The sequence below is a fragment of the Adiantum capillus-veneris genome, chromosome 7, assembly GCF_014529385.1.
Source record: "Adiantum capillus-veneris isolate H3 chromosome 7, ASM1452938v2, whole genome shotgun sequence".
In the NCBI taxonomy this organism is placed as follows: domain Eukaryota; kingdom Viridiplantae; phylum Streptophyta; class Polypodiopsida; order Polypodiales; family Pteridaceae; genus Adiantum; species Adiantum capillus-veneris.
The window spans coordinates 44,278,394-44,289,306 of NC_140937.1; the positions used below are offsets into that span (position 1 = coordinate 44,278,394).

At 41.2% G+C, this 10,913-nt stretch overlaps 2 pseudogenes; one reads left to right on the plus strand and one right to left on the minus strand.

Moving 5' to 3' along the window:
• Positions 1 to 2,118: 2,118 nt before the first annotated feature.
• Positions 2,119 to 2,771, minus strand: LOC147453765 (uncharacterized; annotated as a pseudogene).
• Positions 2,772 to 4,296: 1,525 nt separating this feature from the next.
• On the plus strand, positions 4,297 to 6,160 carry LOC147453766 (uncharacterized; annotated as a pseudogene).
• The last annotated feature ends 4,753 nt before the right edge of the window (positions 6,161 to 10,913 follow it).

Sequence of the window (10,913 nt, forward strand, 5' to 3'; positions counted from 1 at the left end):
ACATTACAGTAGAGTGAGTTCACCATATCGTCGTGCTCTTCTTCTCGCACTCTCTCTCGCGTCGCACTTCCGCTCGTACTCCTTCACATCTCTGTTGTTGTCAACCATGGTAAATGTTGCACCTGATGTGAAAACTGCTCGAAAAGAGGAGAAATGAAGCGGGAACAGCACGTGCTATATAGCACAAACCGTAGAAGACTGTAAGGCACCTGTAATGCAGAAAATGGCATTGACAGAAATTCTGCACAAAATGACGAAATAGCCTATGTAATACTGCCTGTAGTGGACACGGAGGTCGAAATGAGCCCGAATAAAAAATATGAGCAGCTTATGCTCTACGAGCTCACCCGAACTTTTTGTTCGATTGCGAACGCTCGCCAAAGCTCACAGAAATTGGAGAAAGTGAGCAGACGTGTGCTGGAGCTGCTGGCGAGACTGAGCCCGGAGGACGTATCCTGCTCTGATACCAATTGTTGGAATTAGGGTTGCAGAGAAACGCACACATCTTGGAGATGACAAAGGAAGCTCAAGCCACACAATAGAGAGAGTGTTACTTAGTGTGCAATGGAAAGATAGATACCCCTAGAGTGATGGGCGTATATACAATGCACGGGGGGAAAAAACCTCCTAAAGAGGAGAAAAAATGCTTCGACGGTCCTAGTGTGTTCACACACATCACTACCACATGTATATGGTAACATGCTCAACACCGAGGCTCCCTTGTTGCCGCCCTTTGACTTGCTAACCCACCCCACTTGCTCGCCGCGCCCTTTCTCTCGTCTTGAACCCCGCCATCAATCTCGCTCACCGTCTTCTCCTCGCCCTCGTCTTCAAGTTGCCCTTTTCCTCTTCTTACTATCGACTCGCCCACCCCCCCCCCCCCCCCCCCCCCCCCCCCCCCCCCCCCCCCCCCCCCCCCCTCCCCTCTCTCTCTCTCTCTCTCTCTCTACTCGTCGTGACTCTCTCTCTTCCCCCCCCCCCCTTCTCTCTACTCGTCGTGACTCTCTCTCTCTCTCCCCCCCCCCCCCCCTCTCTCTCAAGCAGAGCATAAGCATTGAGTCGCCCATCATAGCTCGCTACTTACTCCGCCCTCCTCGCTCAGCCCTTGCCCATCACCGCAAGGTTGCCCCCCCTCTCTCTCGCATCGCCAACGCCCGTAGCTCATCCACACCCCTCGCCCTGCCACCTAGCTTGCCAACCTGTGTGTGTGTTTAACTCGTCTTGCATTCCTCGACGCTGTCCAGCATGAGCCTGGTTTTTTTTCTCCCTCACCTCGTCCATCTGCCCACTTGCATGAATTTGCCTTTTAACATGCCTGCTCGCCGTACAAGTGCCTCACAATTTTTGAGAGAGATGAAGAGTTTGCCACAAAAGAACGGAAACTAAAGTTGCATCACAAGATGGAAGAGAAAAAAAAGCAAACTGCACCACCCGAGTTTGAGAAAACAAGGAGAGGGACGACTCACCAAGAGATGAGATAGGAGCAAGAGAGGGGGAGAAAGAACCATAAGTCCCCTCCATGATAGAGATTCTTGAAAAAGAACCATAGGTCTCCTCCATGGTAGAGATGCCTGAGAAAGAGAGATGAAGAAAGAGAACCATTGCAAATTTGCAATAGAAAGAGACGAAGAGATAGAGAAAGAATCCACCATGATATAGATGCCAGAAAATAGAGAGAGAGAGAGAGAGAGAGAGAGAGAGAGAGAGAGAGAGAGAGAGAGAGAGAGAGAGAGAGAGAGAGAGAGAGAGAGAGAGAGAGAGACAGTGGAGAGAGAGATGTGTGCATGAAGAAGCTAGAGAGAGAGAGAGAGAAAAGCGTGATGAAAATGAGAGAAAGGGAGAGAGAGAACCACATGTGACATGTCCAAGCCCGCAACAAAGCTAGCGCGAGAGAGGAAGGGAAATCAATTATTTTTGGCCTGCCCAAAGGGCAAAGGCTATAGAGACGCATTCTCTTTTTGCTGACTAAAATGTTTTGATTTTTTATAATTCATTTTGTGAATTTTTACGGAGAAGCAATACTTGGTATGATTAAAGTGGTTGGGTGGGTGGCCGTTACTCATCAAGATAGGATCCTAAGAGGTTGGTGAAGCTAAGGCTTTCTGAGGTGTAGGGTATTCATTGGTTGCTTGGAGATAAGTGAAGTGATGGGGTGTCGTCGTGGCGCCTAGGTTTTCTCGTTTCTTTAAATGAAGGCTGTGAGCTGTGAGTCCCCGGGTCTTGGGGTGAGGTGATGTTCTTGATGAGGCCTCCAGCTGTGTGTGCGGGTTGTGCACCTCGAGGTGAGGGCACTTGAGTGTGAGTTAGGGTTGGGTTCTGCTGTGTGACTTGGTGATGGAGGGTAACGAGGTCCCGTTGTTCTGTGCTTCTTTCCAGATCTGGGGTACTTATTTGCTGGTGTCGTGTGAGTTGCACTGCAAGCTACATTGCTGCAAGGGTGGGCCAGGCAAAGATACCACCTACGTCCGCTTTGCTGGTGTCATGCGTGTTCGTTCAACACCCCATGGGTGATAGTGTCATGCGCCTTACCCATGTGCTGTTTCGGCTAAGGTGTTGTCCCGACACAGCTCTGAGGGCGGCCCAGCCAAACGCAGCACCTGCGCGTTTTGAGTTCGCGAGCATAACCAACTGGGGCTCGTCGGCATGGCAGCGGTGCTCCTCAAAGCCCCCACCAGAGCTTGGTTAACCTGCTGCCCAACGCTCTTCTTGCCTGGTTTCACAAAGAGTGCCATGGTGTGGGCGTTCGGGTCTGCAGCCGTCATAACGATCTGTAGGACGTGGGCTCGTCGGCATGGCAGTTGTGGTCCTTGAAGCCCCCACGAGAGTGTGCTTAATGGGCTGCCAAGCGCTCTTCTGGTCTATTTTGACAGAGGGTCCCATGGTTTGGGCGCTCGGGTCTGCAGCCATTTGTTGACACAGTGTGGGGGTGGTGATAACCTCTGGAGAGTTTCAAAATGAATTCCAAGACCTCCGCGAGTCCTTGCAGAAGCAGTTGGATACAAGCAGCAAGATCTCCAATTAGGTAGCCACATTGAATATATTCTTAGATGCCTTCTGTACCTAGGCCAAGGTGTCACTTGACACATGAGGTTCTGAGGAACGGTGGCATTCTACTGGCTCGGTTAAAGGAGGAGGAGCCCCCTGTGTCACTGCTTTTGTTTGATTTTGTTTTATGATCTGGCTACTTTATGAACCTTACCTTGTGTTATGCATTGTATGGAGTGTGTACCATTCACGCCAGTTCTGCTTTTGTGTATGATTGAATGGACTCTAGATTTGCAAATGGCCCGTCTGTGTGTGTATGTATGTGTGTGTGGTCGTCTATTGTGCATGTTCCGTTGCTGCTGTTTTGTTTGATTATCGACCAGAGTGTGCTACATGCAGATCTTGGTTTTACCAGCTTGTATTTGGGTTAAGTTCCTCCGTTTTCTCTTTTGGTGGTCTTGAAAATAATCAAGCCAGCAAAGGGGGGGGGGGGGGGGGGGGGGGGATAGGACACTATCAGCCATGATGCTTAGGATTTTGTGCTTAGTATTGCAGCGTTGATGTCTCAGGGTTTTATCCAAAGAGGTTGCAGCATTGCTGCATTATCTTATGATACAGATGTAGATTTTGGTTTTGCGAAGGGTTTTGCTGGTTGTTTTAAGTTTTCTATTTTATGAGTACATTAACAAATATCTAAGTTGTGAAATGGACTAAGTTAATTGGTTATATTAAAGGAATGTTATTTGCTGCCTTTGCATTTAAATCATCAAATTTATTCTTGTTTTGAGTAGTATATTGTAAAGTTAAATTTAATGTGTGAAATTGGTTTTTGAATTAAAGTTTTCTTTATTAAATCTTTACTTAAAACAATAATTCTATTTTGAAAAAAGAAATGTCTCTAATCATTATTCACTAACTTCACATTTTGATTAAATTAATGAAATGATTTTTTCATGAATAAGAACTTTTTATAAAGTGATCTTACTTATTAATTTGTATAAAATAATTTTTATATTTTAAAAAAAGGTTATGATTGTTTTGTAAGCCTCATAAAGGAAATCTTTTCAAAGGCCAAGATATATATTGATCAATATGAATATGAAGGCTTAACTTTACCCTCCTATCATTCTCTACCCTCAATGCTTAACTGTCTTTATAAGCTTCCTAAAGCCACAACTCTTTCTATCCACACTCTTTCTATCCACTGCTCTGCAACAACAAACTCTCTATATTTCTAAGTATCAGCTACCTCATCTTATCTCTCTCTCGAAGGTTGAGTATCATGCTGCTACTTACAAGCTCAACATAACCATGGATACATCAATGGATGGTTAGTACCATCTATTTTGAGCTGTGTCTGATGTCTTTGTTGAGCTGTGTTTGATATTGTTCAAGAGCTAGAGCTCAAACTATTCCTTTGTTTAGATGTGGCTGCTCATGAGATTCCATTCTCTCCACTTCTGGATTTTGATCCAACACCACCAGCACTAGCTTCCAAGGCTCTTGAAAGTGCTGCAACAACCAACCTTTCACCCTCTCCTAGGTTGAAAAGTCGGAGTCTTGGGTCTTCTCCCATATCCAAAAAGCTAAGTCCTAAGGGAGGTGTGAAGAAAGCATCCATGTCCTTGAAAAAGGCTTTCCAAATTGCTAGAGGTGAATGTTAAGCTATTTTTTGCTTAATACTGTTGGCCAAAATTATTGCCTTATCATCTTGTTTCTTTTTAGGTAAAGCATCTAGGTCCTTGGCAGATACCGCATTCTCATCTCCCTTGGTTAAAGATGATGACTTGAAAGAGGACTTAAATGTTGAGTCCTTTTCTTCTCAGTTGGCCATTACGCCAGTGCTAAGGCTTTTAATCATCTCTGAATTGTCAGAAACTGCAAATTTTAGGTTTTCTTTGGAAGGAAAAGTACTCAACAAATATGGTACTTACAAAGTACCTAAATCAAACTTCGTTAGATACTTGCGTGCAGACCTACTAGATAGAGAGTCTTGTCACACTGTTACCTTTGTTGTGACTAAAATTTACCTCTCTGACTTTGTTGAGGCATTTATTGTGAATAACTATGTTCGAATAGAGGGAGGTTGTGAGAAGAGAGCCGTTGTAAAAGATGGTGGGACATGTTTGTGGGCATTATATGCTGATGCTACTACATTGGTCATAAAAGCTGAGCCTTTTGATTGCTGTCTCCAACTTTATCCTGAGCAAAAGATCAAGGACTTGCTCTCCCAAGATGCTATTGGTAATGACTTCGTTTCAACAATAGCATTTATAGTTGTGAAGGTAGAGAATGCTATTAAAAGTGATGGCACTCCAAGCTATCGGTTGACCGTTGCTAATGGGCCATCAACAAGTGATCGAGCTAGTGTAAGAATCTCTTCACTCTTGTGCCCTAATAAGCTTTACTAAAACTTCACTCATTTGTTTTATGTGTTTTGGCCAGTTTCTATTTGTGCCTACTAGACGTGTTGACTACCAACTTATGGTACATAAGGTTAAAGCTACAGGCTTTTACACATGTGTTGCTCGCAACATCAACATTTTCAAGCAGCTGTCCAATACTTTAAGTGTTGTGGATGCTACAATATTGTGTTTACTTCCTAATTCTCTTTCCAATCTGTTTCAAGAATATTTGCACAAGCAAGTTTCCAATTTGGGATTTGGGAAGAAGGTAATAAATCTCACTTTGCAAGGTTTTGCAGTTGCATTTTTTTACTTAGCTTTTTTTTTAAAGGTGTTTGGCACTTTGGAGATCGCAAGCGTGAACAGTTTGGATGTTGAATACTCTTGTGGATTATGCAAGGGAACAAATGTTAGCCATCAAGCCATCAACCCTTTTTGCTACATGTGGTATGAAAATACAAATTGTAAAGTCTCCCTTGCTGCCCGCTAGAATCTATCTTCAAGATGGAGTGGTCGTTGCTATGATTTTACAAGGTGCTATTGTTGACTCCATTGTAGGCTTTTCCCAACCATTTTTACACTACTTTGAGCATAACCTAGTAGAGTTGAAATCTTCCTTGCTTAACTTCAAAAAGGCGGGTTGGTTCACAATCGACAAGGGGGGTTGCGTTGTTGCATTCAAAGAAGAGTGAAACCCTACTTTATCACCATTTTGCAGCAGTTACGACTATGGGTTTGCAGTTGTATGCGGATGGCCAGCTTATGTATAGGCTCTCAGATTTTGAATCTTCTTTTCCTGATAACAAAGATGTTTTGGAACCACTTTTGTATATTTTTCATTCGCAAATATCAATTCAGTCTTTGGAATGTACACTCTCAGATATGCTTGTGCAAGAAATTGAATCAAGAAATGCGGATACTATTAAAGTTTGGATTTAGTATGGTTTTCTGATAAGCACTTTGTGTCATTTAACTTGAAAGAACTTATCTTGTCGTTGCTGGTCACTCGTCAATCGTCTTCGATGTTAAGTGTTGAATTGGTTAAAAGGGTTTGTAGCCTTATGAACGAAACGTGCAAAATATGTTTTTTTCAAGCAGGAGTCTTCACTAATTCTATCTTTGTTGGTGGATCTGAATGTGCTTCCTCATCATCTCTTCTAACACTAGTAGCCTTGAATAGAAATGGTGACTACTTTTGGTTTCCTATTGGGCCAAAGCCTCATAAACGTATGCGTTGTGTATGGAGTCAAGATGCCACATCGAAATTGGCTGCATTGCTTAGAACAAACAATGGTAGTTCTCATTAAATTGCAAAGACATTCTCAGACTTGCATTCAACCTCTTTTCTTTAAAGCAAATTAAGACCAAGATATACAACATGTGTAAGTCATCAAGAATCCATCAACTAAGCAAGCTTGACTCTTTCACGAAATCGTCATTGTTTGCAAAAAACATAGAAGATGTGTTGCATATCCTTGTTCATCTTGCAACTCTCTTTTGTTTCATCATAACTTGTAGAACGTCACAAAACCAGAGTTTGCATTCTTGAGACGAATACAACAGTTGCCTATTTGTGAAAATGTTGGATTCCAAGTTTGTTACTCATGCAAATCTGCATTAAAAAAGAGACAACAACCAATGTTTTGTATGGTGCAAAATATGGAATTTGGATCTAAAATACCTAGGGTAGAAACATTGAACACAATCGAGAGCCGTCTTGTGTCATTACAAATACCATTTGCACAAATACGTGAGTTGAACTTTGAAGGTCAATTTGGTTTGCGTGGAAGTATTGTAAATGTAATGGCAGACTTGTCTTGAGTGCAAAAAATGTTGCCATGATTTCTTAGTGAAGAAGCTTCTATCTTGGTAGAGATCAAACGAAGACTTAGTTACGACCATGCTTACCTTAGTGGTATTGTGCGTCCAACTTTTGTGCATCGTGCATTGGTAGACCTTCTGAAAACACCATTATATATTGAGTATGGCGCCACAATTGACACCTCTTGGGTGACCAATTTTACAGTTCAAGCAGATATCATTTGTACTCCACAACAAGAATTTGACGACGACATAGATGCAACAAACACATTGGTGCATGGCATTTATAGTGCTCAACAAGTTGTTGATCATAATGCTCAGGTTGCAATCGTTGCTCCTTGTGAAGGATTTACACCTTTGAGTGTTTTTTATGATGATTGCTGCGAAGAATTGTCATTTCCAACTTTGTTTTTTGGCCAAAAAAGAAAATATCACTTGCTTGCAAAGAAAAATTATCAAAAGACGGCACAATGGGAATTAAAGAATGCAAATAGACGATATGCCAAATGTGTTGAGAATCTTTTCTTCAAAACGATGAAAATTATCATCTTGAAAGTGCTTGGTTCTATTCGGGTTCGTTTGCGTAAGGGAAAGCTTCATGGCAAGCAATTGCAAGCAAAAGATGTTCAAGCAAACACCAATATTGAACAATTGCTATCATCAGACCTTGGTTACCATGATTTTGAGTCATTGCATACATCAAATGATTACAAGGCAAAACTTAAGCGAAATGTATTCGCAATGATCCGCCAACTAGGCCAACCAACCTTCTTTGTCACATTTTCATGTGCAGAACAAAAATGGCAGCCCTTACTAGATTATCTGTCAAAGTTAAATCCTCATATCATACAAACAGAGTACCCAAACAAAGCTTCGTTCATTCGTGCACTTGTTCATTCTGATCCTATCACAACTGCTCGATATTATGTGCATAGATTTCAATCAATGAAAAAAGAATTAAAACGCAACAATACAATCATTGGTGAATTAATGAATTATTTCTTTGTCACAGAGTTTCAACATAGAGGAAGCCAACATGACCATGGATTGCTTTGGATAAAAAATGCACCATTATTTGGCATTGAAAGTGATGATGAAATAATACATTTCATTGACATGCACATCACTACTAACAAGGACGTCTTGGATGAGGCTCTCAGGAGTGTACAAACACACCACCATTGCAAGACATGTAAAAAACGGAAAACTCTTTGTCGTTTTGGCTTTCCACGCCCACCTTCACAACAAACAATCATAATGCATCCAATAACAACATCTGCGATTGAGAAGGAAAATCTCTTGGCAAAAAATAGATTTATTAATTATCAACTGCAAGCTCTTGGACATGAACCAAATATCTCATTTAATGATTGGTTGATTTCCTTGCAAATGACTGAGGATGAATATATCAAATCTCTTTCTGTCAACATCACAGAACCGACACTATTGTTGAAAAGAAATTTAAAAGACATCTACACAAACAACTTCAACAAACAATTGTGCAATCTATGGGATGGAAACATTGATGTCCAATTCATATTCAATGGCCATGGCGCTGCTGCATATTGCACATCATACATGACCAAAAATGACCCCACCACAAGCAAAACAATCAAACATATACTTCAAAATTGCAAACAAACCAACATGTCAACATTAGAACAATTAAAGAAAATTGGTAATGCATTGATCAACACACAAGAGATGACGTCACAACAAGCCACATACATATCTCTTTCATTGCCATTGCGTAGTGCTAGTAGGCAATTTGTCTTCATTAATGCAGATTACGAAAGCCAACGGACATTACTATAGAAACGGCGAGCTATGTTGAATTCTTTGGATCCTGAAGACACAGACATTTTCTTTGAGGATTTAGTCACCACATACACTTGTCATCCAAGTAATCTTGAAGACATATGCTTGGCTGACTATGCTAGCAGTTACCAATGCATTCACGGCTCCCCGCGCAAATCCAAGAAACCACGAGTCATTAGATATGCTAATTTCACTCTGGAGAAAGATGCGGAAAGACATTACCACGAACTTTGCTAGCTCTTTTTTCCATTTGTTGGTGATGAAAAAAGTTTCGAAACAAATGTTGCCTCTTGGAAAGACAAGTACAACTCAAACTATCCAATCATAGATGAGAACCGCCAAAAATATTTTAAATTGGAAGTGCATCCAACTAACAGTGAATCAACTTCACTACATGCATCTTCAGCACTTCCAAACAGTGATACCTTCAAGTATGACTTGAGGCTTGATATTCAACCAAAAAAACGCAATATAAAACCTTTACCTTCCTTTCAAAAGCTAGCATTAGACAACAATGAATACCACTCGCTTGTTTCCAAGCTAAACATTGAACAACGCTCCCTTTTTTATGACATAATGATTAGAAAGCGACTACATCCAAAAGAACCAATCCACCTTTTTCTAACTGGAGGTGCAGGCACAGGAAAAACTTTCACTTTGCAAACACTTGTGCAAGGCTTAATCCGCCATTATAGTGCTTCCTTGGAATTTGATGTCAACTTGCCAACAACATTATTAATGGCATACACAGGGAAAGCAGCTTTCAATCTCGGAGGCACGACAATTCACTCAGCTTTACGTTTGCCACTTGTGCTCCATGCAAATATTTCTCTCGCATCTGAAAGTCTTGCAGAACTGTCACAATTGTATAAGAATGTCAAGCTGGTCATCTTTGATGAAGCATATTTGATTGGGAATAGACTGTTCCGTATTGTAGACACAATACTACGATCAATCAAACATAATCACATACAACCATTTGGTGGTTTAGATGTCATCTTCTGTGGCAAACTATGTCAAGCAAGCCCAGTTCGAGATTGTTGGATATTTAGCGAGCCACAAGATTCCCTGCAACTACTCTCGCCTTCCTTTTGGCACACACATATAAAATGTCACAAATTAAAAAAAACAATGCGTCAATCAAATGAAGCTTTTGTCACAATTCTCAATAGAATACGAAAAGCAGAACACACTATCAAAGATTTGTGCATGCTAAACACTAATCACACCAATACATCGTTTGACAAATTGACAACACCTCATTTATACTTCACCAATAACTTTAAAAACTCACACAACTGTCTTGTTTTCAACACTTTGCCAACTCAACCATACATCATCCATGCAAAAGATGTCCTTCATAAGACTTGTTCAAAAAATCTTGTCGTGCCAAACAATCCACAAACCACTGCAGGTTTATCTTCAATCCTAGAACTCAAAGAAGGAATGATTGTAGAGATTTGTGCAGGGAATGTTGACATTTCTGACGGGCTTGTTAACAGTGCAGACGGAGTACTCAAACACATAGAAAGCAAAGGTGCATCCCATCTTGCATGGATAGAGTTCTTTGACCACCTCACGGGTTTCAAACAACGAAATGCAAACCGACGACCATACAAGATTCATATTAACCCCCAATGGACACCTATTTTTCAAACAACAAAATAATTCCAAATAGGTCGAAGTGCATTGAACACAATATCTCGAACTCAACTTCCAATCCAAGCAGCAAATGCACGCACCATCCATAGATCACAAGGCTTAACAATGACTGCAGTGGCATTTGATCCAACATCAATCAATTCACACGGTTTGATTTATATAGCTCTTTCTCGTATAAAAGATCCAAAAAATCTTCACATTCTCAAACCAATCCAAAGAAGT